The following is a 21,910-nucleotide window of genomic DNA, read 5'->3' as shown; positions in this document are numbered from 1 at the left end:
CCACTGTCTTCTTTTTTTTTTTTTTTTTTTTTTTTTTGAGATGGAGTCTTGCACTGTTACCCAGCCTGGAGTGTAATGGTGCCATCTCAGTTCATGGCAACCTCTGCCTCCCGGGTTCAAGTGATTCTCCTGCCTCAGCCTCACAAGTAGCTGGGATTACAGGCACCCACCACCACACCCGGCTAATTTGTCTTTTTTTTTTTTTTTTAATCAAGCAATCCCCTGAAACTCAATAGGCTCAGAGAGACTCCTGCCACTAATTCAGACGTTCATCACCTCTCACTGGAGCAATTTCCATAGCTTCCCAACTATTTTTCCTGATACCAGTTTTTTCTTCTTTCTTTCTTTTTTGAGACGGGATCTTGCTCTGTTGTCCAGGCTGGTATGCAGTGGCATCATTATGGGTCACTGCAGCTTCCATCTCCTGGGCTTCAGCAATCCTCCCACCTCAGCCTCCTGAGTATCTGGGACTACAGGCATGTGCCACCACGTCCGGCTAATTGTTTAAAACTTTTGTAGAGATGAGGTTTCACTATGTTGCCTAGGCTGGTCTCGAACTCCTGACTCAAGCAATTCTCCCATGTTGGCCTCCCAAAGTGCTGGGATAACAGATGTGAGCCACCACACCCAACCCCTGATACCAGTTTGGATCCTCTCTAATCCACCCTCTGCACCGCCTTCTGATATGCATCTTCCACTGCTGCTGAAACCTCTGGCTGATCACAGGAGGGTGCATTTGCTCCACCTCATATGCCAGTCATTTTATTAGATCATCAAAATCCTGGCAGTCACCAGTGAGTGATTTACATTTTTGCAATGTGGTTCCCATTATTCTACTGTCTTTCTTTCTGTAGTAAACCTTCAATGTTTCTTTGTATAAGAAATGGGCTGGGATGGTTGGGCAGGGTGGCTCACGCCACTGCATTCCAGCCTAGGCAACAGAGCAAGACTCCATCTCCAAAAAAAAAGAAGAAGGAGAAGGAGAAGGAGGAGGAGGAGGAGGAGGAAGAGGAGGAGGAGGAGGAGGAGGAGGAGGAGGAGAAGAAGAAGAAGAAGAAGAAGAAGAAGAAGAAGAAGAAGAAGAAGAAGAAGAAGAAGAAGAAGAAGAAGAAGAAGAAGAAGAGAAGAAGAAGGAGGAGGAGGAGGAGGAGAGGAGGAGGGAGGAGGAGGAGGAGAAGAAGAAATGGGCTGGGATGTTATCAAGAAGCTTTGCCATTTTGGTTTATTCTTTTTTTTTTTTTTTTTTTTTTGAGAGGGAGTCTTGCTCTGTCACTTGGGCTGGAGTGCAATGGTGCCATCTCAACTCACTGCAACCTCTGCCTCCCAGGTTCAAGTGATTCTCCTGCCTCGGCTTCCCAAGTAGCTGGGATTACAGGCACCTGCCACCATGCCCAGCTAATTTTTATATTTTTAGTAGAGACAGGGTTTCACCATGTTGATCAGGTTGGTCTTGAACTCCTGATCTCATGAACCGCCTGCCTTGGCCTCCCAAAGTGCTGGGATTACAGGTGTGAACCACTGCACCTGGCCCATTTTGGTTTATTCTTTGCAGTCAATAAACTTTTAAAGGACTTGTGCTTTCACCAGGAGCTGCATCCCACTTTACACAGCTCGGCGCTGAGTATTCCCTGGGGCTACAATCAAAGAGACTCTTGTGGCATTCCCATCTTGCCCCTGTGGCACTAAAAACCAAAATTAGAAAGCTCTTTGAAAGTTGGAACTCTGTGGGCCAGGCGCGGTGGCTCAAGCCTGTAATTCCAGCACTTTGGGAGGCCGAGACGGGCGGATCACGAGGTCAGGGGATCGAGACCATTCTGGCTAACACGGTGAAACCCCGTCTCTACTAAAAAATACAAAAAACTAGCCGGGTGAGGTGGTGGGCGCCTGTAGTCCCAGCTACTGGGGAGGTTGAGGCAGGAGAATGGCATGAACCCGGGAGGCGGAGCTTGCAGTGAGCTGAGATCTGGCCACTGCACTCCAGCCTGGGTGACAGAGCAAGACTCCGTCTCCAAAAAAAAAAAAAAAAAAAAGAAAGTTGGAACTCTGCCTTATTTACTATTTCTCCCCAGCCCCTATACGGTGCCTGGAATGCTTGTTGAATAAACAAATCTATCCACCTAGAACAAATATTAGAAATAGACCTTTAGAATGTCCCAGGGTCAAAACTATGTGGAAGCACAAAACAAGCACTGAATGTTTTTACTTTCTCAGTTCCCTTCTTGTCATAACCCAAACCCCACAAGTTCCAAATCATATTCAAATGTAACCGAAAGGGACAAGCTAATCCTTAGGGGTTTATGCCACTCACCCTCCAATTCCACAGGACAGTCAGCACTTCTCCTGACAAAATGTGATGCATATTTTCACCCAACAATGCTAATATTAGCAACAATCCCTCATCACCCTCTTCATCCACTCCGAGATTCGACGGCTCAGCAGTAAGGAGTTTACCTCAAAAGAAGGTGTGTGCTAGAAGCAGGTAGAGACACGCTCATTTTTAATTCTTCGAACAGACAATTCTGAATGCCAGTTGACGGTTTCGATGCGGTTTTCTGACCATCAGGTACAGACAAATTCCTTTTTGAACCTTAAAATTCCAAAGATGGGTCTCCCCTGCCTAAGTATAAAAAGTCTGCTAGGAGTAAGAATTAGAAATGAGCTTTCTCAGGGGCATTTTCACCATTAATTATCTAGAGTTTTTGTTTGTTTGTTTGTTTTTTCAGAGTAGTAGCCATCCTCTTTGTTTATCTTAATGAGCCCAGTTATGCCATCTGGTGGCCAAAATAAATTGAAAATATGCAACTATACTGTCAGAAAGTGCAAATGTGTCCTTTTTAGAGTTATTCCCTTTCGCCCCTTACTTTTCTCCCCATTTTCCATGAGCATCTATCCCTCACTACATAAGGAGTGCCAGGGCATTGATCTTGATGGTGCCTGGTTCCCTACATGGAAAGGTAAGGAAGTTTGATCTTGGTATAAGTGAAACTGGTTAAGATCAAAGGAAAAAGAAGGACAAGTTAGGGACAGGACCCTTGCCCATGTCCAAAGGAACAGGATAATGTTTCCAGATGACCGAGGAAGAGCAGAAGCCAGTGCCCCTGGCTTCTCAGTAAGCAGCATGGCGTTTGACTAGGAAACAGCAGAACAGCCATTGCTAAGTGGGAATCACCATAACACCTGAAAAAATAATAATAATAACAGCAAGAGTAGCTGCTCCAAATGTGTTCAAACCTCCTGGTCTGAATGGATTACATTCCCAAGTACCAAAATAAAAATTAACTGAGAGTATCTCCAAGTCACTATCGACGATCTCTGAGGAATCACAAAGAGGCTGAAAGGTATTAGAAGTTGGAGATTGTGTGGCTCTGACTCCCAAAGATGGAAAAAAGATGAATGTTGAAAATTACAGATCAGGCCAGGTGTGGGGGCTTGCGCCTATAATCCTAGCACTTTGGTAGGCTGAAGCAGGTGGATCACTTGAGTTCAGGAGTTGAAGACAAGGCTGGGCAAAACCCCATCTCTACAAAAAATACAAAAGTTAGCCCGGCACAGTGGCTCACGCCTGTAATCCCAACACTTGGGGAGGCCGCAGTGGGCAGATCACCTGAGGTCGGCAGTTCGAGACCAGCCTGACCAACATGGAGAAACCCTGTCTCTATTAAAAATACAAAATTAGCAGGGCATGGTGGCGCATGCCTGTAACTCCAGCTACTCGGGAGGCTGAGGCGGGAGAATCACTTGAGCCTGGGAGGCAGAGGTTGCAGTGAGCTGAGATCGTGCCATTGCACTCCAGCCTGGGCAAGAAGAGCAAAACTCCGTCTCAAAAACAAACAAAAAAAATAGCCAGGTGTGGTGGTGCACACCTGTAGTCCCAGCTACTTGGGGGACTGAGGCAGTAGGATCACTTGAGCCCAGGAAGTCAAGGCTTGCAGTGAGCCAAGATCACGTCACTGTACTCCAGCCTGGGTGACAAAGCAAGACTGTCTCAAAAAGAAAAAAGAAAACTACAGATAAGTGGCCTTAGCAATGACTGTAGGCAAAAACCCTCAAATGAGATACAGAAAGATGTTTTGTAAAGTGTGTTGTGAGCCCCGTGAAGAGCTGAGTATAGTCACCAAGGGCCCCTGGGGGCTCCACAAGGTCAGGTTGTCCTCACTTTGTGCTCTCATATCAGGGTTGCTAGACAGATGGAGCCAGGGAGTGTGACAGGCCAGGGTCTGCCTTTGATTAAGGCATTTCCTGGCATTCCAAAGTACATACTTCTGGAATAAATGAAGAAATATGGAATAAGTAATGGTACAGTTAGGATAAACTGGAACTGATTAAATTATAGTGTCTTAAGGTGCTAGAGGGTTCTCACTTCAATCCTGCTCTGTCCAATACTTCTTTTTTTTTTTTTTTTTTTTTTTTTGAAGTGGAGTTTCGCTCTTGTTGCCCAGGCTGAAGTGCAATGGCATGATCTCAGCTCACTGCAACCTCCACCTCCCAGGTTCAAGTGATTCTCCTGCCTCAGTCTCCTGAGTAGCTGGGATTACAGGCATGCACCACTATACCCGGCTAATTTTGTATTTTTAGTAGAGACGGGATTTCTCCATGTTGGTCAGGCTGGTCTCAAACTCCCGACCTCAGGTGATCTGCCCACCTTGGCCTCCCAAAGTGCTGGGACTACAGGTGTGAGCCACCGAGCCTGGCCTGTCTAATACTTTTATCATGTCTTGCACATTATATAGAGGCCACATTTAGCACATATATGAATGACATAGTTTGAAGAAATAGCAAACCCATTGAATTCCAGAATCGGTGCACAAAATCCATCTTGACAGTCCACACAGAATTTTTTTTTTTTTTTTTTTTTTTGAGACAAGGTCTCACTCTGTCACCCAGGCTGGAATTCAGTGGCAAAATCATAGCTCACTGCAGCCTTGAACCCCTAAGCTAAGTGATCCTTTCACCTCAGCCTCCCAATAGCTAGGACTATAGGCATGTCACCACGCCCCACTAATTTTTTAAGTGTTTAAAAAAACACTTCCTTCCCGTCCCCCGACTCCTGCTCTCAGACTCTTCAAAAGACGTGTTCCCATGACTCTGTTGGAGATCATGTTCTCTGGAAACAGATACCAAGATAAAGTTGGGATGCAAGATGTTAATTAGGAATTAACACCTATGAATAAGGGCGAGGAAGCAGGAGTGGGCAGAGGGAGAAGTTAAACTGAGCTGCAGGCCCAACCACACCTCTCATAACTCTGCGGAGAGCTTGGGGCAGTATTGTCTATCAAAGCAAAACAAGTTGAACTGAAAGAGCCAGGCATTTATATCCAGCCCTGCTCAGTCACCACATGCTGCTGCCAGGAGAAAGGGTGTGACCAGGAAGAGGAGCCTGGCAGCTCTTTGCAGCCCAGGAACCCTGAAGGAGCTGATGGCTTGAGGCTGTCTGCTGACTGCTCTCCCATAGCTGGGCAACAAGTCCTTCCTTGGGAGAGATCCGAGCAGCACGTCTCCATCTCCACGACCCTCTTCTTACTTCCATTCCCCTCTGCCACCACTGCAATCCACCTTCCATCTTCGTTTATACTCCACTCATCCCATCCCTTTGCTCCATGCCAAATCCAGTGGGCCCTTATTGGTTCTTACCTTACAGCTGACCTCTCTCTCATTTATTGAAGTTATCAATTTCTACAGTAACTTCTCCTCTCTGTCCTTGACCTCTCTACCCACACCTTCCTGGCCTGTTCAGGGGTCCTGTCCTCCATGCACTGCCCAAGCACTGGGACTCCATTCTCAATCCATCCTCCTCTTCCTCCATATCCTCCCAGGCAATCCCACCCACTGTCAGGGTTTTAATTCCTCTTTATGTGGCAATGACTTTGAAATGTACTCTCCAGCTATCCTCTCTGCTAGGCTTCCAATTCCCATATCTAATTGGCTGCTGGCTATCTCCATGCTAAGAGCTGTCAGAACTGTGACATTCCACTTCTCCTTTCCCACTGTGTTCCTACCCTGAAGAAGGCTCACTCTTCCAGTACAAGAAACCAGGGACCCTTTGGACTGGCTCTGTCAAGTTTCTTTTCTTGGCAGCCACCCCCGCTGGGTCCTGTTTGGGCATGGGTATGAAAGCACTCCGAACAGTATCAAGGACTCTGCATATGGAGATTTGCATCACTGACATATAAATAGCTGATGCTGGTGCTGAAACCAAAAGAATATTCGTCACTGATCACACCCACTACTTGCCCAACCAGGTGCGAACCTCTGACTCAGTGGGTCCACAGGAGTTACTCAGAACTTCCTAGGTATAGGCGATGAGAGACGGTATTCATTTACTTTACAGCTTGAAGAATCTGTAAAGAAAATCTGAAGAAAAGAGCTCTCTGGAGGCCAGGCAGGGTGGCTCACGCCTGTAATCCCAGCACTTTGGGAGGCCGAGGTGGGCGGATCATGAGGTCAGGAGACTGAGACCATCCTGGCTAACATGGTGAAACCCCGTCTCTAAGAAAAAAATAAATACAAAATAAATACAAAAAATTAGCCGGTAGTGGTGGTGGGCACCTGTAGTCCCAACTACTGGGGAGGCTGAGGCAGAAGAATGGCGTGAACCCGGGAGGCAGAGCTTGCAGTGAGCCGAGATCGCATCACTGCACTCCAGCCTGGGTGACAGAGTGAGACTCCGTCTCAAAATAAAAGAGTTCTCTGGGCTGGGCACGGTGGCTCACGCCTGTAATCCCAGCACTTTGGGAGTTGAGGTGTCAAGGCCTCAACTGAGGTGGGGGATCACGAGGTCAGTAGCTGGAGACCAGCGTGGCCAACATGGTGAAACCCCGTCTCTACTAAAAATACAAAAATTAGCTGGGTATGGTGGCATGCACCTGTAGTCCCAGCTACTCGGGTGGCTGAGGAAGGAGAATTGCTTGAACCCAGGAGGCAGAGGTTGCAGTGAGCCGAGATTGCACCACTGCACTCCAGCCTGGCGACAGTGAGACTATGTCTCAAAACAACAACAACAAAGAGTTATCTGAGCAGGTAGCTTTTAGTCATACCTTTTATTTCCAGGCCTATACCTGTGTGGTAAAGGTTTAAATAGGAGGTATTTCTCAAGGAAAATTATCTCCAGTTTATTTAAATATACCATGCTTGGTGTATATATGTCCTCTCTTTCCAAATTGGAATTTCTAGTTAAATTCAAGGAATAATTATCAAACAAATACAACATGCCAAGAGCAGGGCTAAGTACAGGACAGTTCCTGCCTTAAGAAATCTAAAGAATGGTGAAAAGATAAATCTAATGGAAGCGCATTCCAGTTTGGCGATGAGCACAAAAGTCATAGCAGCTAAGTGCCATGGGTTCCAGAGAAGGGAAGTGTCTCCATCCAGGCTGGCTTCATAAGGGCTTCTGAGATAGGCCTAAAGGATAGATCAAATTTCAGGGAGTGAGCACAAGACAGGAATAAGCAAGAAATAATGATGACACACAAGGAATGGAGAGGAAAGAATGCCATCAGAGGAATATCTTCAGAGAATTGCATAATAAACAAAGAGTGATGGTAAGGAAATTTTCTTATAGCTAAGGCCAAATATTGAGACTACAGAAATATCCTGGGAGGTTAGAGAGAGGCAAGGTCATAGGGGTAAGATTGCTTTTTTATTTGGTTGGGGTTTTTTATTGGTTCGGTTTTTTTTTTTTTTTTTTTTTTTTTTTTGGAGAAGGAGTCTCCCTCTGTCACTCAGGCTGGAGGGTAATGGTGTAATCTCAGCTCACTGCAACCTCCGCCTCCCGGGTTCAAGCAATTCTCCTGCCTCAGCCTCCTGAGTAGCTTGGATTACGGGTGCCCACCACCTCGCCTGGCTAACTTTTGTATTTTTAGTAGAGACAGGGTTTCACCCTGTTGGGCCAATCTGGTCTCGAACTCCTGACCTCAGGTGATCCACTCACCTTGGCCTCCCAAAGTGGTGGGATTATAGGTGTGAGCCACGTACCCACCCAGATTGTTAAAATAATATTATTACAAGGAGGAGGGAAGAAAAGGCCAAATCACTGCCCCATTAACTTTTCCGAGGCCCCAGCTCAGACCCCAACTCTTTTTAGACTCCCCTTTTCTACCATCATGGGTAGCACGGGTGTTGTGGCTCTGAAATCCCTCTTCTATCCAGCTCCCTGAAAAGGACAATGCCCACTAAGGGCTTGCTGGGAACTGATCTATCACTTCCAGTTTGGTAGAATGTTTCTCTAAGGATCTCTTGAGCCCAGGAATTCAAGATCACCCTGGGAAACATGGAAAAAACCTGTCTCTACAAGAAATGCAAAAATGAATAGGGTGTGGTTGTGTGCGCCTGTAGTCCCAGCCACTCAGGAGGCTAAGACAGGAGGATTGCTTGAGCCCAGGAAGTCAAGGCTACAGTGAGCCATGATCGCACCACTGTACTCCAGCCTGGGCAACAGAGCAAGACCCCATCTCAAAAAAAAGTTTCCCTAATGTTGCCCACATGGCTAACTCCCTCCCACCTATCCCAGTTGTAATTAAGTGAGAATACTGTAGTCCTTGTTCTTAAATGAAGGAAGTGACCATTTGTGAGGACAAGAATGTTCTGGGCCTGGTGACCTCCCAAAGTGAGCTTGGCAGCAAATCTTCCCATTTGCTTTGGGAAAGCCCTAAAAAAAACCAGACTATGGGATGCTGATAGTGGTTATAATTGCTAACCCTAAGGTTAGGGTTTTAACACATGACGCATGCTAAGTAGTCAAAATTCCCCATTTTACGGAAAGAGAAACTGAAGCTCAAAGATGCTATCTGCAATCCCCCTACGTGGAGACACAGGCTGAGTCTAGTTTCTCAAGGCCTTGGCAGGGCCTGAGGGAGTGGGTAACATTGGTATGGCTTGTATACATTTATGAATTTTGTATCTGGGAAGTAATACGGATAAATAGCCTGTAAGGAAGGAAAAGATGAGACACTATTTACTGCAGCTCCAAACAAAACTACATAGAGGCCAGACACGGTGGCTCATGCCTGTAATCCCAGCATTTTGGGAGGCCAAGGTGGGTGGACCACCTGAAGTCAGGAGTTCGAGATCAGCCTGGCCAACATGGTGAAACCCCATCTCTACTAAAAATACAAAAATTAGCTGGGCATGGTGGCACACGCCTGTAATCCCAGCTACTCAGGAGGCTGCGGCAGAAGAATCACTTGAATCTGGGAGGCAGAGGTTGCAGTGAGCTAAGATCATGCCACACTGCATTCCAGCCTGGCAACAGAGCGAGATTCTGTCTAAAAAAATAAATAAATAAAAAATAAGTAATAATAATAATAATAATAAAAGCCAGGTGCAGTGGCTCACCCCTGTAATTCCAGCACTTTGGGAGGCCGAGGAGGGTGGATCACCTGAGATCAGGAGTTCAAGACCAGCCTAGCCAGCATGGTGAAACCCCATCTCTACTGAAAACACAAAAAATTAGCTGGGCGTGGTGGCGGGCCCCTGTAATCCCAGGTACTCAGGAGGCTGAGGCAGGAGAATCGCTTGAACCTGGAGGGGTAGAGGCTGCAGTAAGCCAAGGTCATGCCATCGCGCTCCAGCCTGGGCAATAAGAGTGAAACTCCGTCTCAATAAATAAACAAATAAATAAATAAATAAAGATAGTGTTTGGTTCAATACAATGACCTAACTTCATAGGTGTTTACTTTTCCCAGTTATCAAGAAGACTAGAGCAGGCAGTCCAGGGCTGATACAGCTGCTCCAATCGCCAGAGATGCAATCTCCTACTAGATGTCTTCACATCTACCTTTCTATGTCACATGTGCAAGATGGCTGCTCTGCCTTCAGACATCACATCTACATTCCAGGCAGAAAGGAGGAGGAAAGAGCAAAAGATGTGTTCCAACCAAATCCATCTTAAAAACAAACAAGGGGAGGGGTGGCAGGAGCAAATTCAAAAAAAGAAGAAGAAAAACAAACAAACAAAAACAGGAAAGCCATTGTTTCCCTGAAAGCCCCACCGATCTGACTTCTACTGATGACTCATTACCCAAACAGTCATGTGGCCAGCCCTGGATTCAAGGGAGTCTGGGGAGATGAGTGCTTCAAAGAGGCACATGGATGCCACAGACAAAATCAAGTTTCCATGGTTAAAGGAGAAGAGGATGATGGAGTTTGGGGAGGCAGCAGCCTATGTCTGCCACAGAAGATATCAAGATACGGAGCAACATGAGAAGATGGGGGAGGCTGCCAAGAAAGGCCACTGGGGACAGGTGAGCAGGTGACGCTGGCGTTGCTCCATTCGAGGAGCCCGCACCTGCAGCGGCTTGCGCTCCTGTTCCTGTGGGTGTAGGCACGAGGCTGATGTTGAGAGAGTGGGTTGTTTCTGTTGGGGTTCAGAACACAATACCCCAAAGTATGGCACTGAGTACTTAACTAAAGGACATTGGAAGACCTCAGAGGCAGCCTCAGATCCAAGGTCCCTCTGACCCGCTCCTGCCCTCTTCTGTCTCTCTCGTCCCTCATTCTCCCCTGAAGTGAGTCATAGAAACCAGAATCCTCTTCCCCAAAGCAGGTCCTAGAAACTAGAACCCTTTTTCCCCACCCTTTTTCCCCGAAGCAAAAGCCATAAAAACTGGAATTATTACTCTAAACTCTCCCTGACTTTCTGTCCAGAAGATGGCCATAAAGAAATTCTCAGCTAGGTGTGGTGGCTTCTATCTGTAATCCCAGCACTTTGAGAGGGCAAGGTGCGAGGATCACTTGAGGCCAGGAGTTTGAGATCGGCCTGGGCAACATAGTAAGACTCCCATCTCTCCAAAACTTTTTTTTTTTTTTTTTTAATTAAACTTAGCTAAGCGTGGTGGTACACTTGTAGTCTCAGCTACTTAGGAGGCTGAGGTGGGAGGGGCCCCGCTCTGGCTGTGACTGCTTTATCACAGGGAGTGCCTATCTGTGGGCTGCTTTCTACACATCAAAGTATTTTCAGAAAGAGCCAACATCAGCCTTGGAAAAAAGGAGGAAGGGCCATGGAAAGTCTCCCTCTATCTTCCCTTTATCTGTGATGTGAGAGTGCACATGCCCGTGTGCACATACACTGCCCGTCCCACACACACACCCACAGGCACATAGGGTCGAGAACCTGCTGGGCAGAGCTTAAGCCACTGAATGTTTCAGTAGGAATCATGATATCTAAAAATAGAATAGCTGATAGGTTAAGGGGGTTCTCACTACTCACAGTTCCAGGAATTATATGCAATTGCATCTTGGAAACTCAACAAATAAACAGTTAGTATGGAATTAAGGAATCAAAGTTTGGTGAAGTTCAAAGAAGCTGATGTTACTCACAAGAGTAAACAGAGAGGAGGCCAGGCACGGTGACTTCACGCGTGTAATCCCAGCACTTTGGGAGGCCAAGACGAGCAGATCACTTGAGGTCAACAGTTCGAGACCAGCCTGGCCAACATGGTGAAACGCTGTTCTCTACTAAAAATACAAAAATTAGCTGGGCATGGTGGCAGGCATCTGCAATCCCAGCTACATGGGAGGCTGAGGCAGGAGAATCACTTGAACCCAGGAAATAGAGGTTGCAGTGAGCCGAGATCACACCACTGCACTCCAGCCTGGGTGACAGAGTGAGACTCCCTCTCAGGAAAAAAAAAAAAAAAAGTAAATGCAGAGGAAAGCACAGGCCAGGGTAAAGAGCTCCATGTAGGGCCTGGCACGATGGCTCATGCCTGTGGTCCCAGCACTTTGGGAAGCCGAGGTGGGCGGATGGCGTGAACCCAGGAGATAGAGCTTTCAGTGAGCTGAGATCGCACTACTGCACTCCAACCTGGGCAACAGAGCAAGACTCCGTCTCAAAAATAAATAAATAAATAAAAAAGAGCTCCGTGCATAATGCTGAGGACATTTGGAGTGCAGCCCTCAGCCCCCTTGCAGAGACCCAGTATTCATTGTCCCATTCCTTCTTCTAACAGAATCCCAATTTCATTTTGTTTAGCAAAGTTCTATGCTTTAAAATTTTTTTTGCCTCAAACTGACATGCAGGTAGGAGTGGTGGTGTGGCATAGGGCTGGCCAATGAGATGTTAGCCTAAGTCACATAAAGGGGACTTTCAGAAAAGTTTTTTTCTAGGACTGACTCAATTGGCATGGGCCCCCTTTTACTCTCCACTTCTTCCAGCCTGAAACAAAACCCTGATGGTCTGAACTCCAGCCATCAACATGAGAGCACTTAATCATTTATTCAGCAAATACATGCCAGGCACTGTTTTCAATTCTGGGAACTTACCATAAAGAAAACAGATAAAAATCTCTGCCTTCAAGGAGCTTACAGTCTAGTGAGAGGAAACAGATTATAAGCAAAAAAATATTTCAGAATATGGTAAGTGTCGAGGAAAATAAATTAAGACATGAGACTCTTATTCTTATTATCTTTAGGGACACTCTCGCTCCATCTCCTTCTGTTGCCCACACTGGAGTGCAGTGGTCTGATCATAGCTCACTGTAACCTCAAACACCTGGGCTCAAGTGATCCTCCTGCCTCAGCCTCCTGAGTAGCTGGGACTACAGGCATATACCGCTACATCTGGCTAATTTAAAAAAAATTTTTTTTCTGGAGAGATGGAGTCTTGCTACATTCCCCAGGCTGGTCTCAAACTCCTGGCCTCAAGTGATCTTCCTATCCCAGCCTCACAAGGGGCTGGGATTATAGGTGTGAGCCATGACACCACCCAGAAATGAGATACTTTTTATTTTTATTTGTTTGTTTGTTTTTTTGTCTATTTTGAGACAGAGTTTCACTCTGTCACCCAGGCTAGAGTGCAAGGGCACATTCTCGGCTCACCTCAGCCTCTGCCTCCAGGTTCAACTGATTCTCATGCCTCGGCCTCCCAAGTAGCTGGGGCTACAGGATTATGCCACTACACCCAGCTATTTATTTATTTATTTATTTATTTATTTATTTATTTATTTATTTTTATTTATTTCTGAGACGAAGTCTCACTCTGTTGCCCAGGCTGGAGTGCAGTGGTGCGATCTCAGCTCACTGCAAACTCTGTCTCCCGGGTTCACGCCATTCTCTTGCCTCAGCCTCCCGAGTAGCTGGGACTACAGGCGCCCGCCACCATGCCCAGCTAATTTTTTGTATTTTTAGTAGAGACGGGGTTTCACCGTGATCTCGATCACCTGACCTTGTGATCCGCTCGCCTAGGCCTCCAAAAGTGCTAGGATTACAGGCGTGAGCCACCGCACCCAGCCTATTTTTTTAATTTTTATTTTTAGTAGAGATAGGATTTCACTATGTTGGCCAGGCTGGTCTCAAACTCTTGACCTCAAGTGATCCACCAGCCTCAGCTTCCCAAAGTGTAGGGATTACAGGCATAAGCCATTGCACCTGGCCCAGAAATGAGATTCTTGATGCTAGATCAAGTCAGGGTGGTGGCTCAGAAGGCTGGTTGGACCTGGGGGTTGTAAAGGTAGCCAGGGTTTGTTTTAATCAGGTGTGGTAAGGCAGGCAGACACAGGAATCACTTTCATGGAGGAAGAAATCTACTCACAGTTCCCTAGAAACATGCATGAGGCATGGCATGGCATGCAGGGGGTGCCCCATGGGGAAGCACCTGAGTCAGTCAGGAGGTAGCAGGAGTGAAAGGAAAATGTGGGCAAGAGCCTTAACTGTGGTTTCATAGGCAGGAGTGTGCAGGCAGGTAAGCAAGTTCAGGCTTGGCTAGTTTGAATAATTTCAGCAGCTAGCGTAGGGGCTGTCCCTAGCTGTCTAGTACTGGTCCTGGGGTGACTAGGGGAATTGCAGCTAGGAGTGGCAGAGCCTGATGAAGGCGGTGGTTGGGAGGATGGGGTCTAGCCTGGTTGATCTACATATGACAGGCGAGTTCTTTGCTTCTAGGAATTACTTCAACCTGGGAGGGGCAGTCACTCCAGGGTCAGCAAGACCCAGAGATGTGGAAGCATCAGAATATAGAAACTAGAAAACATGGTTAATTATACTAGGTTCTTGCCAATATTGCTGTGCTATTAGGACCCCTGCTCTCACCTCTAGATTTATTCGAAATCCAGAAAAATTAAACTCTCAATTTTTTATGCCACTGTTTTTCAGGTTTCTATTACTGGTTAGGTGAATGCCAGGCCTGTACTGATAATGATCCTAAAGAAGACTCCTCTTTCATACGGCCTAGTAACCGGTTCTGAGATCTTATCCATATAAATAGGCTGTTAGTCAAACAAAACAAACCGCAAGACAAGTAATAGATCCTTCATAGAGTAACTACTCTCATCTATGTGCGTACACACACACACACACACAAGTGCGAAAATAAAATGATTTTTAACAGACTTTTTCTGAAGATTGAAGATTTCGAAACAGTTTGAAAGAATAGTTTCAAACGTGGTCCTAAAGTTAGCCTTACATCAATGCATTAAATATTAAGTTTTTCTTTTTTTTTTTTTTTTTTTTTTGAGATGGAGGCTCACTCTGTCGCCCAGGTTGAAGTGCAGTGGTGCCATCTCGGCTCACTGCAACCCCCGTCTCCTGGGTTCAAGTGATTCTGCTGCCTCAGCCTCCTGAGTAGCTAGGATTACAGGCATGCACCACCATGCCTGGCCAATATCTTTGTATTTTTAGTAGAGACAGTGTTTCACCATGTTGGCCTCAAACTCCTGACCTCAAGTGATCCGCCTACCTGGGCCTCCCAATTTTAGTTCCTACCCATATCTTTGCTGAAAAATGGGAAAACAAAGAGAACAAGAGCCGGGTCTTTCTTATCCCAAGCCTGCTACATCATTTGCATTTTCTGCTTTGCCCCTGCAAGGTGGCTGAGTTTTCAACCTTTGCTATAAACAAAGGCTCAGGTCTCCCTTCTCCATTCCCACTGTGCCTCACTTCTCTTTTACTCTCTCCATATATCCTCATTTCTCTTTTTGTTCATATAAGGTTAATATTTAGGCTGGGCACAGTGGTTCACGCCTGTAATCCCGGCACTTTGGGAGGCTAAGGTGGGAGATCATGAGGTCAGGAGATCGAGACCATCCTGGCTAACACAGTGAAACTCCGTCTCTACTAAAAAAATACAAAAAATTAGCCGGTGTGGTGGTGGGCGCCTGTGGTCCCAGCTACTAGGGAGGCTGAGGCAGGAGAATGGCCTGGACCCAGGAGACGGAGGTTGCAGTGAGCCGAGATCATGCCACTGCACTCCAGCCTGGGCAACAGAGTGAGACTCCGTCTCAAAAAAAAAAAAAAAAAAAAAAAAAAAAAAACTGGATTTTTATGTGGAATCTCCAATTCTTAATTGTTGAGATTGAAGACTTTTTTTCTTTTCTTTTCTTCCTTTCCTTTCCTTTCCTTCTTTCTTTCTTTCTTTCTTTTGTTATTTTTTGAGACAGAGTCTTGCTCTGTGACCCAAGCTGGAGTGCAGTAGCACAAAGTTTTCTGCAGCCTTGACCTCCTGGGCTCAAGCAATCCTCCCAACTCAGCCTCCCCAGAAGCTAGGACTACAGGCATGTAGCATCATGCCTGGCTAATTTTTGTATTTTTTGTAAAGACAGGGTCCTACTATGTTGCCCAGGCTGGTCTCTCCTGGGCTCAAGCAATCCTCCCAACTCAGCCTCCCCAGAAGCTAGGACTACAGGCATATAGCATCATGCCTGGCTAATTTTTTGTATTTTTTGTAAAGACAGGGTCCTACTATGTTGCCCAGGCTGGTCTCTCCTGGGCTTAAGCAATCCTCGCAACTCAGCCTCCCAAAGTGCTGGAGTTGCATGCATGAGCCACGGCTCCCAGGCCCTGAAGGCAATATTTTGGATAAACAGTCTTTTAGCAAATTACATGTTTCTGCAGAGTATACTCAGGCAGTAGGCCATCAGTTTGCACCTCTATTATGCTGAACAACTGAGATAAGAAATTGTTGCAAAGAAAGGAAGGGGACAAGCAAAGAACTGGCTGATAGTAACAAAGACTGGGAAACAGACAAGAAGAGACCCAAGGTGATGCGATGAAAAAAGAAAAAAACAGGTGGAAAGAAAAACATTGATGAATGCAATTGAGAAGAGATTGGGGGCCAGACGCAGCGGCTCATGCCTATAATCCCAGCACTTTGAGAGGCCAAGGCAGGCGGATCACTTGGGGGTCAGGAATTCAAGACCAGCCTGGCCATCTCTACTAAAAATAGAAAAAAATTAGCCGGGCGCGGCGGCACATGCCTGTAGTCCCAGCTACTTGAGAGGCTGAGGCACGAGAATTGCTTGAACCCGGGCGCTGGCAGAGGTTGCAGTGAGCTGAGATCATGCCACTGCACTCCAGCCTGGATGATAGAGTGAGACCCCATCTCAGTTTAAAAAAGAGAAAAACAAGAAGAAGGAGGAGGAGGAGGAGGAGGAGGAGGAGGAGAGGAAGAGGAAGAGGAAGAGGAAAGAAGAGAAGAAGAAGAGACTGGGAAAGAATGACGAAGAGAGGAAGAAAATATTGGGGCTCAGAAAACAATACCCCAAAGCGTGGCACCTTGGCATGCTGAGTACTTTGAACTAAAGGACATTGGGAAGCCTCAGAAGCAGCCTCGAAACCAAGATCCCTCTGACCTTCTCCTGCCCCTCCTGTCTCTTGCCCCTCGTTCTCCCCTAAAGTGAGCCACAGAAGCCAGAATTAGTCTTCCCTAAGACAAGTCAGAAACCAGAACCCCTTTTCCCCAAAGCCAGCCATAAAAACTGGAATTATTTCTTCTACTGCTGCCTGTCTAAGACATGACCATAAAGAAATTGTCTGACCTACCCTTGTCTGACGGTGGACCATAAGACCGTCATTCCAGAGGAGTCCTGTCCCATACCTGGCTGGAAGAAATGCTGCAAGAGAGAGGCCAAGAAGAATCTGGACAGACAGGCCTTGCTGGATTCCCCCATTAGATCATACCTTTTCTGTCCATCATATTTCCACATGGCCATCCATTCTTCATCAACTCTAAGCATTAAAATGGAGAATTTTCCCTGTGGGTCTTCATTCTCTTTTTTTTTTTTTTTTTTTGAGGCGGAGTCTCACTCTGTTGCCCAGGCTGGAGTGCAGTGGTGCAATCTCGGCTCACTGCAACCTCTGCCTCCCGTGTTGAAGTGATTCTCCTGCCTCAGCCTCCTGAGTAGCTGGGACTACAGGCTCATGCCACCACACCCAGCTAACTTTTTTTGGGGGGGAAGTTGTTTTGTTTTGTTTTGTTTATTTTAGTAGAGATGGGATTTTACCGTGTTGGCCAGGCTGGTCGTGAACTCCTGACCTCAAGTGATCTGCCCGCCTTGGCCTCCCAAACTGCTGGGATTATAGGCATAAGCCACCATGCCCAACCCCTGTGGGTCTTCATTCTAAAGGCTACCAGGACACATGAAACTTGGATTCAATAAATGTTTTTCTCTCATTAACCTGTTTTTTGTTAGAGGACCATGGCTGAGACTTTTATGATGGAAAGGAAAGGTATCGCAGAAAAGGTATGCCCTTTTCTGCTCCTAAAAGGGCAAGGAAGGTGGAGAAGAAAGTGAGAAAAAGGAGATTTGAAGAGATAGGAGGAAGTGGGCTGCTATAGGTAGAGGGTGGAGATTTAAAGTCATTCAACAGGCTCGGCACGGTGGCTCACGCCTGTAATTCCAACATTTTGGGACGCCAAGGTGAGTGGATCACTTGAGGTCAGGAGTTCAAAACCAGCCTGGCCAACATGGTGAAACCCTGTCTCTTCAAAAATACAAAAAATTAGGCCGGACGCAGTGGCTCACGCCTGTAATCCCAGCACTTTGGGAGGCCGAGGCGGGCAGATCACGAGGTCAGGAGATCGAGACCATCCTGGCTAACACAGTGAAACCCCATCTCTACTAAAAATACAAAAAATTAGCCGGGCTTGGTGGTGGGCACCTGTAGTCCCAGCTACTCAGGAGGCTGAGGCAGGAGAATGGCATGAACCTGGGAGGCAGAGCTTGCAGTGAGCTGAGATCGTGCCACCACACCACTGTGCCACCGCACTCCAGCCTGGGTGACAGAGCGAGATTCTGTCTCAAAAAAAAAAAAAAAAAAAAAAATTCAAAAAATTAGCCGGGTGTGGTGGCGGGAGCCTATAATCCCAGCTACTTGGGAGGTTGAGGCAAGAGAATCTCTTGAACCCAAGAGGTGGAGTTTACAGTGAGCCAAGATCACACCACTGCACTCCAGCCTGGGCAACAGAGTGAGACTGTATTAAAAAAAAAAAAGAAAAAAGGAAAAAACAGAAAGAAAAAAAAAGTCATTCAACAGAAAGAGACAGAAATATGCAGGCACTGTGGAGAGAACAGTGGCTCTATGTGGTTAAAGGGAAGCCCACAAGTTTTCCAGCCTTTGGGAGTCTGTGCTGTTATAATTTATATACAGGTTTTAGTCCACAGTTCCTGGCTTATAATTCCCACTGCCCTTGTTACAGTCTGTTGTTGTAATGTTGGGTGCTTTAGGCCTCAGAAGCAGACCTCAATAAACAGAATCTCTCTGACCTCCTGCCCTCATTTCATCTGCTCCTTTATCTCTCCAAGGCAGGAATCTTTGCCCATCTTTCTGTCTTTGACCTACCCTATCTGACTATAGGTCATATGACTCCCATTTCAGAAAGGAATGGGAGGAAGAAAGACTGCACAGAGAGGCCAAGAAGAATCTGGACAAGACTTGCTGGGTTTCCCCACTCTGTCTATTAGTATTAGATCATGTCCTTTTTGTCCAATCACATTTTGACATGGTTGTCCATGCTTCAGTCATGCCTGTTCAGTGATGTCGCCATAAATGCCCAAGAGGACCGGGTTCAGAGAGCTCCTGGAGAGCTGAACACATGGAGGTTCCTGGAGGGTGTTGCACCCAGGGAGGGCACGGAGGTTCAGTGCCCCTTCTCCCTGTGCATCTCTTCATCTCTAGCCTTTGTAATAAACCAGTAAACGTAAGTGTTTATTTAACTGAACCCAAAGAGGGGGTTGTGGGAATCCCAGCTTGAAGCTGGTGGGTCAAAAGTTTCCAAGGCCAAAACTGTGACCAATTTGGGGGGGCGCAGTACTGGGGACTGAGCCCTCAACCTGTGGAATCTGACGCTATCCCTAGGTAGATAGTGTCAGAATTGGATTGGAAGACACCCAACTGGTGTCTGCTGCAGACTTAAGTGCTTGCTTGATGTGTAGAGACAAAACTCCTCACATCTGGTCCCAGAAGCCTTCTGTGTCGATGATTGTCATGAGTGAGAGAGTAGGAAAAAGCACATTGAGTGTTGTTTTTCCCACACAGAGAGCATCACTTTTTCTTTGATAGTTAAATAACTCAGGCCCACACTTTTCTACAGCTGCAAGAAGTCCAGGGCCCTGGCTCAGGAAGTGGCGCCATTTCCCTAGTCAATATCACCTCTTGCTTTACCTTTCTTTCAACACTTCCCTGTGGGGGTCCAGCTCCTTCAGCCCTTCCGTTCCTTTACCAGCTGACACTGGACTAGGGGTCAACACAGCTTCAGTGGAGTCTTGAGCCATGGGTAGGACAGCCAGAATTCTACAGGGGACAAGTAGAATTCCATACCAGAGATGACCATTCCTAAAATAATCTCTGTGCAAGGTGCCCTATTCTGGAAATTTCTCACCACCTCTCTGCTCTAGGAAGACACCCTTTCTCTTCATTGTGCTCAGCAATGGGGCATCTCTTTGATCAGACTCTGCCTGAATTTCATGTAGTCAAAGAACACATTAAAATGTTTTCTTTCATACAAGAACCCCAGAGGGGCTTGGAACTAGAAGAGTTGTATTCTTTTATTTATTTATTTATTTATTTATTTATTTTGAGACAGAATCTTGCTCTGTTGCCCAGGCTGGAGTGAAGTGGCGCGATCTCGGTTCACTGCAACCTCCACCTTCTAGGTTCAAGCAATTCTCCTGCCTCAGCCTCCTGAGTAGCTGGGATTCCAGACACCTGCCACCATGCCTGGCTTTTTTTTTTTTTTTTTTTTGTATTTTTAGTACAGACAGGGTTTCACCATGTTGACCAGGCTGGTCTCGAACTCCTGACCTCAAGTGATCCGCCCACCTCGGCCTCCCAAAGTGCAGGGATTACAGGCAGGAGCCACCGCGCCCAGCCAAATTTCTGTATTTTCTTTTTTTATTTATTATTATTATTATTTTATTTTGAGATGGAGTCTCACTATGTCACCAGGCTGGAGTGCAGTGGCATGATCTCGGCTCACTGCAACCTCTGCCTCCCAGGTTCAAGCGATTCTCTTGCCTCAGCCTCCTGAGTAGCTGGGACTACAGGCAAGCGAGACAACTCCCAGCTAATTTTTGTATTTTTAGTAGAGACAGGGTTTCGCTATGTTAGCCAGGATAGTCTCAATCTCTTGACCTCATGATCTGCCCACCCTGGCCTCCCAAAGTGCTAGGATTACAGGCATGAGCCACCGGCTTTTATTTTTATTTTTGAGACAGAGTTTCACTGTTGTCGTCCAGGCTGAAGTGCAATGGCACAACCTCAGCTCACTGCAACCTCCCCCTACTGGGTTCAAGTGATTCTCCTGCCTCAGCCTCCTCAGTAGCTGGGTCTACAGGCATGCGCCACTACGCCTGGATAATTTTTTTTGTATTTTTAGTAGAGACGGGGTTTCACCATTTTGGCCAGGTTAGTCCTGAACTCCTGACCTCAGGTGATCTACCCACTTCAGCCTCCCAAAGTGCTGGAATTATAGGCGTGAGCCACCACACCTGGCCTAGAGCTGTATTCTTGATGATGGAGAGCAGTTTCCTCCTCTCTGCCAGGCCACACTGTGCACGGCCATTGCATCCTGAATGGTGCTCTAGTTCTTGAGACCTACAGAAGCCATTTCCTATTTTCCTTACTCACCTGTGTATCCTTAGGCAGTGTCCATCCCCTGAGGTAACTTGGGTGTTTCTCTGTCTTTTGCAACCTGAGAGAGCTGAATACCTTCACATTGACTTGTTTGTAGAAGGCAGTCAGGTTTTTGTTTTACTTTGCTTTCTAGTTGGATCAGATAAGAGTTAACAGAAAATGACCACAGTCTAGGTCACTTGCTCAGTGATCAAGTTGTGAAAAAACTGAAATCACTTTATATATGTGTGTATGTATATATGTGTGTGTATATATGTGTGTATATGTATATATGTATAAGTGTATATATATGTGTATGTGTATATATACATATATACATAATTTTTTTTTTGAGAGAGAGTCTTACTCTGCTGCCTAGGCTGGAGTGCAGTGGTGCAATCTTGGCTCACTGCAACCTCCGCCTCCTGGGTTCAAGCGATTCTTCTGCCTCAGCCTCCCGAGTAGCTGGGATTACAGGTGCCTGCCACCACACCAGCTAATTTTGTATTTTCAGTACAGGCAGGGTTTTACCATATTGGCCAGGCAAGTCTGGAACTCCAGGCCTCAGGTGATCCGTCCGGCAGCCTCCCAAAGTGCACCCAGCCTGAAATCACTTTTGACTTGGAAGTCACCCTTTTTCTGTGCTTCTGAACACATGGCAACCTTCCAGCCACATGCCCAGCATCCTCATGTCCCACTGTTTTCTCCCAAATCTGTTCTCTTCCCCTGCACCTCCTCCACTCCTGCCCCTTTATCTCCAGCACACATTCCTTTCTCCTCCTTTCTCATCTAATTATCCAACAGATATATGATGGGAGGCCACATGTGCCAAGCACTGTGCTGGCAACAGAACAGACGGAGGGCAAGACGGAGCCCCTCTCCAGCCGTGGGTCCCTACAGCCCAGCATGATGCCTGCAGTCAGAGCTAGGCACACTGCTCACATCTGAGCTCAGCAGATCTGGGCAGTGAAGTGGAGTAAAGTGAGTCTTTAGATGCAAAAGTGAACAGAAATACAGGCTGTTATGAGCCTTTTTTTTGTGGAGGCCACAGACTTTGATGTTTTGAGCCTGGAATCTGACGTCACACAGACCC

Source organism: Chlorocebus sabaeus, chromosome 17 (assembly GCF_047675955.1).
Source record: "Chlorocebus sabaeus isolate Y175 chromosome 17, mChlSab1.0.hap1, whole genome shotgun sequence".
NCBI lineage: Eukaryota > Metazoa > Chordata > Mammalia > Primates > Cercopithecidae > Chlorocebus > Chlorocebus sabaeus.
The sequence above is the reverse complement of the archived record's forward strand: the minus strand, read 5'-3'. Positions refer to the sequence as shown.